The 6,661-nt window shown below is 56.2% G+C and overlaps 1 long non-coding RNA gene across 1 annotated transcript; it reads right to left on the bottom strand.

The window, feature by feature from the left end:
• Positions 1–1,697: 1,697 nt before the first annotated feature.
• Positions 1,698–2,355, bottom strand: LOC134427864 (uncharacterized). The gene is made up of 3 exons (XR_010030250.1): positions 2,317–2,355; positions 1,932–2,073; positions 1,698–1,758 (listed from the first exon to the last, which is right to left on the bottom strand). It is a non-coding gene; the product is annotated as an uncharacterized LOC134427864 (long non-coding RNA).
• Between the last annotated feature and the right edge of the window lie 4,306 nt (positions 2,356–6,661).

The raw sequence follows: 6,661 nt of genomic DNA, 5'->3' as shown, positions 1-6,661 counted from the left end.
ATGCTTAAGCATCAAGTTGTCCTGTTGGACCAGGATGATGTGGAACTGCAGACACCTCTGCCTTGCAGCCAGCCACGTTCCTGGGATCTGTACCAGAAAGAAGCCTCACAACATGACTGTGTTCATCAGCTTCACTGCAGCAGAGGAGATCCTCTGGGAGAAGATCCGGACTGGGAATTGTCCACAGGTGGGAGCAATTTGGTGAGCAAAGGAGAGCAGAAGTTTGGGTGTGCAGTAGGGCCCAATCCAAGCCATCCCATTACCTCTTACCACCTGTGCACACAAGGCTGAGCTGCTCCGTCTATGGCAGCCTGGAATTGTCACAGGGAAGAAGGGGAGCATATGGGCTAATTCTAAGTGTGCATTTGGAGCAGTTCATGCCCCTGGAGCTCTCTGGAACAAAGGAGGGCTCCTTTCAGCACAAGGATCTCCTGTCAAAGGTGGAGACATTATCAGACACCTACTAGAAAGTGTTCAGGTACCAGCCAAAGTGGCTGTCGTGCTTTGCAAAGCTCTTCCATTTGGAAATACATCAATTAGTGTGGGAAACGGACTGGCAGATAAAGCTGCTCAAGGGGTGGCAGAGAAAAGCATCCTAATGTGTGGATGCCATGGGACAGAGAGAAACCGCAAGTGTTTCTCATAGTGGCTTGTGAGAAGTTTTAGGGATTTGGAAAGATGTGATAATTCATTGAGCATAAAAAATTTGCAGGTGTGTTTTTCTACTTTATTTTTCTGTTCCTCTCAAGGACCGTGTGTGAGAAAGATGTTTCTGTTAGTTAGCCAATAGAATAGAACCTGTTGTACCACTCTATAAAAACCGTGTGGTTCTTTTGAATAAAGCCTTCTTTGCCTTTGCTACAATCCTGCCTCTGTCTTGCCTCAACCTCGGTGCAAGAGTGACACTAATAGTTGCTGCACCAAAATGTGTGACCTTTCAAATGTAACCCAGAATAACAAGCACAAGACAAAATGATGGCAAAATTGAATGGCCCTAGATTTAAAATATGATAAGTTTTGCCAAAAAAATTTATTAAGTAGTTTATTAGTAATTATTGCATTTTAGTGTCATATTGCTAAAGATATGTAGTGAAAAGTTTAGGAAGTGGGTGTGCATTGTGTGAGGAGCTATTCCCATGCAGCCTGGTGCTGGGAATAAAGAAATGCCTGATTCCTAATAGTAAAATTAGTGTAAGACAGTTTGAGTTATCCCGGTATTTTCAGTGACAGTAGGAAAAGGCTCTGCCTCTCTTTCAAAACGTTTTTTATTAACCTCATAAAATGAAAAAGCTAATTCTCTAACAACAAATATCACAGACGTTTCTCTCTGCTGAAACAATGTCCCTGGTGGAGCACTGGCTTCCCAGTCCTGTCCAGCTGCTTGAGGGCTGCTGAAGTCTCACGGGGCTGGAGTGGTTGGAGGAGCCCTGGTGCCTTGTTGGGACACTGTGCCTGGCCGGTGATCCCGTGAGGTGGCCGGGACTGGGGGTGAGACAGGGACAAGGGTGAGCCCCCAGTCCCCGGGGCTGCCCCGCCTGGGTCAGCTCAGCCAGCTCAGCACGGGGCAGCAGGAGGGTCACCTGCTTGGCCAGAGACCCCCAGGGAGCAGGTGCAGACCCAGCAGACAAGCAGGCTCATCTGCCCCTGATCCCCCTGCCCTGACAGGGCCACACCTGGCTCATCCAGAGTCCTGATCACTATGGGAAGCTGGTCCCTCGGGATGTGTCCACCCCTGCCCAGCAGCTGGGCCACTCTGGGCTGGGAAGGAAAGAGCAGCAGGGTGAAATGCAGGGCCCACTCCAGCATTCCCTAGCAACCCTCCCAAACCAGCTCTCCCCAAGGAAACTGAAGGCACAAATTCACCCCGGATCCGCAGCATCGCCCTGCCAGCCCCCACTGCACATGCCACGTCCCCACCTTCATCACCCTACCTTGTTGGGGAGGGTCACAAGTCCCTGCAGATATGACTTGTTCCGGAAAGAATCATGAATTGGTGGCAATTTGCAAGTGCTGCTCTGATAGTTCCCAGAGTTCTGTGGCACATAAGAGCCACCGCCACGGACCAGTGGCCTCCTGTGGGATGGGGCAGAGGACACTCAGTGCCCATCCCTGTGGCATGCAGGGCATCACCCTGCTGTGCCAGGGAGGGGACTGGCAGTGCTGCCTGCAGAGGCACGTCCCTGCCAGCTCCTGTCACCTGCTGCAGGAGCCCCAAGCAGAAAGCAATAGCCCCTCGCACACAGGGAAAAGCCCTCCTTGCTGTGTCAGGGCTACCCTGCACCCCAGGCGCTGGGGATGTGTCCTCAGGGCCCTTACCTTTGGCTGGGTGGTGGCTCCCTGTTAGGTGGCATTGGCTGCAAATACGGGAGTGTCTTGCGGTACCTGGGGAGGGCAGGAGTCACAGGTGTGTGACAGGGGACAAAGAACCTGTTCCTGTTGGAGGCAGCACCCCAAAGCCATGGGATTATAGCCCATGGCATCCCGCTGCCTGCAGCCCTTGGGATGAGCCCCCACAGGCCCTGGTGATGGGCAGGGCTGCAGAGGGGGCTCCCCACATCAGCCCCTCCCAAGCCGACACTGTCACCCCTGTGCCCAGCACAGCGGGTCACTGCTGGCACCCATCTCCCCCATGGCAGCCCCGCTGCCCCCGAGGCACTGGTGCTACTCACTGGCCAGGAACCTGCACGCTGAGCATGCGGTCACACGACAGGCACGAGAAAGGCACTGGCAGCTGCCTAAGGAGGGTGAGGCAAGAGGGCTGGCTGAGCTCCTGGGCCCACAGCCCTGCAGCACACAGGCAGCAGCTCCCTGCAGCAGCCAGCTGCTGGCCAGCTCACTGCACAGGCTCACGGCCATTGCAGGCTGAACCGTGGGCTCTTGAGCCTGTTCCTGCCCATCCCCAAGGTGCTGGCTGGTGCCAGGTGAAGGGCACAGGCACCCATGCCACCATCCCAAGCAGCCCCTGCAGCGCTTTCAGCCCCTCTCTGGCACCAAAGTGCCCCCGTGTGCACAGCCAGGAGGGCAGGGCACGGCCCAGCTCTGGGGCACTGCGTGTCACAGCCCTGCCTGGGAGGAGCAGTTGCCATCGCTGTCCCCGAAGCCATCAGAATGTCCATGGCACTCACTTCTTCAGCCCAGCACCACTGTCACCCTCCTTCATCTCATTCCTGAGCTCGTCTATGCTTCTCTTCCAGGTGTCCACCATTTGGTTACGGAAAGTCTTCAGCTCCAGCCGATCCAGCTGTGAACAGGTGCAGAGCCTCAGCCAGCTGCTCCAGGATGTGACATGGAGCTCTCCAGGGAAAAGCCTGGACGGGGATCCTCAGAGGGATGCTGCCTCAGGCTGCCAAGTCCCAAAGTGGTGGGGATGAGGAACCCCTCACCTTCTCCTCCTCCACAACGCTGAGCTGCTGCTGTGTATTGTTCCAGTGCTTCTCTTGGCCTGAAATCTGGCTCTGCAACTCCTTCATCCTCTCATCCAGACGCTCCATATTTGCCTCAAACTGGCTGCGATTGACTTTGCTGCCCAAGGCAGCTTTGTCCGCCTTCTAGCAGAGGGGAAGGGCAGGAGAGCGGTGGGGACAGGGATGAGGAACGGCAGGCAGGGCCAGCGTGTGAGGGGCAGAGGGAGGAGTGCTTCCTGCAGGCCATCATGCCCCTTTCAGGCTGCTGTGGCCCCATTTGCCCCAGCACCCTGGTGAGCTTGGTGCCACCATGTGAAGGGTGAGGGACCCCGGAGCTCAGGAAATTGTCCCTCCCCAGACCAGTTCTGCCACCCAGCCCCCAAGGGACAAGGGGCATTTGGCACCCTGCCCAAGAAGTCCTGGGCTGGCACAGAGGCCCCTCTAGACTGTACCATGTCCATTGCAGCCATCATGTCTTGCTGATCTGCTTTCTCCTTCTGCAGCTTCTCCAGAGACTGGAACAGCATCTTTCAGCACAGAAAGCAACACACATGATGACACCACAGTAAGGTTGGAGCTGCATCCTGGCCAGGAGAACAGAACCCGCTCCCCCTGCCCAAAAACCTCAAGGAAAGGCACTTGGGACCAGCACAGGGCTGAAAAGGCTGGCAGGAGATTCCTTGGGATTCCTGCCTGGTGTCTGCCTGGTGGAATACTCTGGCCTCAAATGGGTTTCAGCCACACACCTCGATTTCTTTCTGCTTTTGTTCAGAGTCCTCCTGCAGGTTCCCAGAAACAATGCTGAGCTTCTCATAGTCCCTTTGCAGCTGTTCAACTATTGCATCATTGGGCTGTATCTGCCCTGGGTCCTGCTCCAAGGAGGAAAAGCATTTGTTGCTGACCAAAGAGGGTCTGGCTGCTCCACAGGGGTAAACCCGCATTACTCAGCCAGTGGCCATGAGCTCTCAGTGCCAGCAGGACTTTTGCATCAAGGCTTTAATTTCTGTCCATGGGGCAGTTTGGGTCTACCCCAAGGGATGTCCTCAGTCTCCCATGCTGCCTGCTGCCTACCTGGCCCCAGTTCCTCATCATCTTCTCAAACTTGCCCACAGCCATCTGCCGAGACTCCAGGGATTCCATCTGCTCCTCGAGTTTCTCACAGCGCTTGAGGAGCTCCCCCAAATGCTCGTTGAGGTCGAAGGTGCAGTTGGAGCACTCTGCCTTTACCCTCTCCGCCTCCTCCTGCACACTCTCCACCATCTCCTCTATCTCAGCCAGCTGCAGGAAGGGCAGAGAGAATTGGCTCCAGAGATGGGATGAATGGAACCATCAGTCCTGCGTGCTGTGGGCCTCAGTGGCCCCAGCCAGTTGGGGAAAATGGCTGGGAACCCCACCAGGACTACTGCACCAAGCCAGGAGTGGTGGGAGTGCTTCCCCAGGACCTCATCTGCTCGTTCACCTTGTTGGCTGTCTCAGCCACCAGCTGCTCCAGCATGGCCTTCCTCATCTCCTGCTCCTCTTCCATCTTCTGCAGCTCACGCCTTGTCTCCTCCAGCAAAGCCCTGGCCAGAGAGATGGGGGCAAGGGCAGGGTTACCCCTGCAGGGCTGCTGGGCATCCCATGCCCACAAACCAGGATGCTGCCAGACCCCCTGGGCTCCCTTGCAGCTCCCTGGGGTATGAAACCCCCTCCTGTCCCCTTACGCGAGTTGCTGAGAGATTTCGTTGCTGCTCTCTTCTTTCCAATTGGCTATATCCTGCCTCAGCTTTTTCATGTCCTCCTCCATCTTCTTCATCTGGGAAGGCCAGTGACGGCAGAGTCAGGGCACACAGGCATGTTGTCTCAGCATGGAGGCTCTTCAGCTGCACAGAAAGCCCCAGGGCCACCACCCTTTCCCCAGCCCCTCACTCCAAACCTCAGGGAGCCTCACTGAAGTTCCCCATGAGAGCCCAAAGCTGATGTCACCCCATAGCTTACTGCGGCAGCCAGCTCCTTAATCTTCTGTGCATTTTGGTTCTGTGTTGTCTTTATGATGTCAATCTCCTCAAGGACATCCACGGAGGAAGCCGTGTCCTAGTAGAGAGGGGTGGTGGGAGTCAGTCTCTGGGGAGGGCCTGTGGGGACTGGCAGGGTGGTGGGGGCAGGCAGCACACTCCATGCATCCAGCCAGCAGAGCAGAGGGTATGGGCTGCTGTCTCAGACCCAAAACCTGCTCCCAGCAGCAGTTCACCTCATCCGCCGCCTCCTCGGCCTTCTTCCTCTTCTCTGCCCTCTGGAACTGTAAGAGAGGCAACTCCTTGAAAAGTGCCAGGAGGGAAACAACTTCACCACCACAGTGGTCTGCACAGACCTGGGCCTTCTGGTGGTTGAGTCTTTTGGCACAACACCCCAAAGAGCCCCACCCTGGCACGGGCAGCCCTTGGCACAGCCAGGTGAGCAGGGAGAGTCCCGGTGCCACCTGCCCCAGCGGGGCTCAGTGCCAGAGCACTGAAGCCCCTCCAGAGAGCAAAGAGCCCCTGCCAGCGGCTCTGCCAGGGCAGTGAGGGCAGAGCCAAGCACTGCTGTCTGAGGAAGTGGGGAGGGGCTGTGTGCTGGGGGAGTGCCCGGGGGCTGGGGAGAGCCTCTACCTTGGACATCTGTTTCTTGCACTCCTCCATCTCACTCTTAACTTCTCTGACTTCAGCAACCACATCAGCAAGTGAGGGGCCACTGAGCTGGCCTGGCCACGGCTCCTGGCTGCTCAGGTACTGCACGTCCAGGTGCTGCAGCACGGCCTGCAGCAGTTTTCTCATGGCTGCAAAGTGAACAGTCCCCTCCTGGGGCATCCCAATGGCAACATCAAGCATCTGGGAGAGGCTGAGTGTGTCCAGGAATGGTTCCATATCTCCACACTCTCTGTCCCTGATGTGTCACAAGCCTTCTGCCCAGTTGGGTCTGTCAGGGATAATAAAAAGTATAATGAAAGGGCTGACAAAAGCAATGATAAAAATGACGAGTAGCCAGCAGGCTCCTTCCTCATCGCTTGTCCAACAAAGGACTGGAGCCTGCTCTGCTCCTGCCCCTTTTCATCACAATTCCTGTTGCTAGGCAGCACACGTCATCCCTGCCAGACATTGGGTCACAGACTCATGGAGTCATGGAATGGCTTGGGCTGGAAGGGACCTCAGAGATCCTCTCATTCCAATCCCCTGCCATAGGCAGGAACACCTTCCACTAGACCAGGTTGCTCCAAGTCCCATCCAGCCCGGCCCCGGACA

Source organism: Melospiza melodia, chromosome 21 (assembly GCF_035770615.1).
Source record: "Melospiza melodia melodia isolate bMelMel2 chromosome 21, bMelMel2.pri, whole genome shotgun sequence".
In the NCBI taxonomy this organism is placed as follows: domain Eukaryota; kingdom Metazoa; phylum Chordata; class Aves; order Passeriformes; family Passerellidae; genus Melospiza; species Melospiza melodia.
This window is presented reverse-complemented; position numbering and strand designations above follow the sequence as displayed.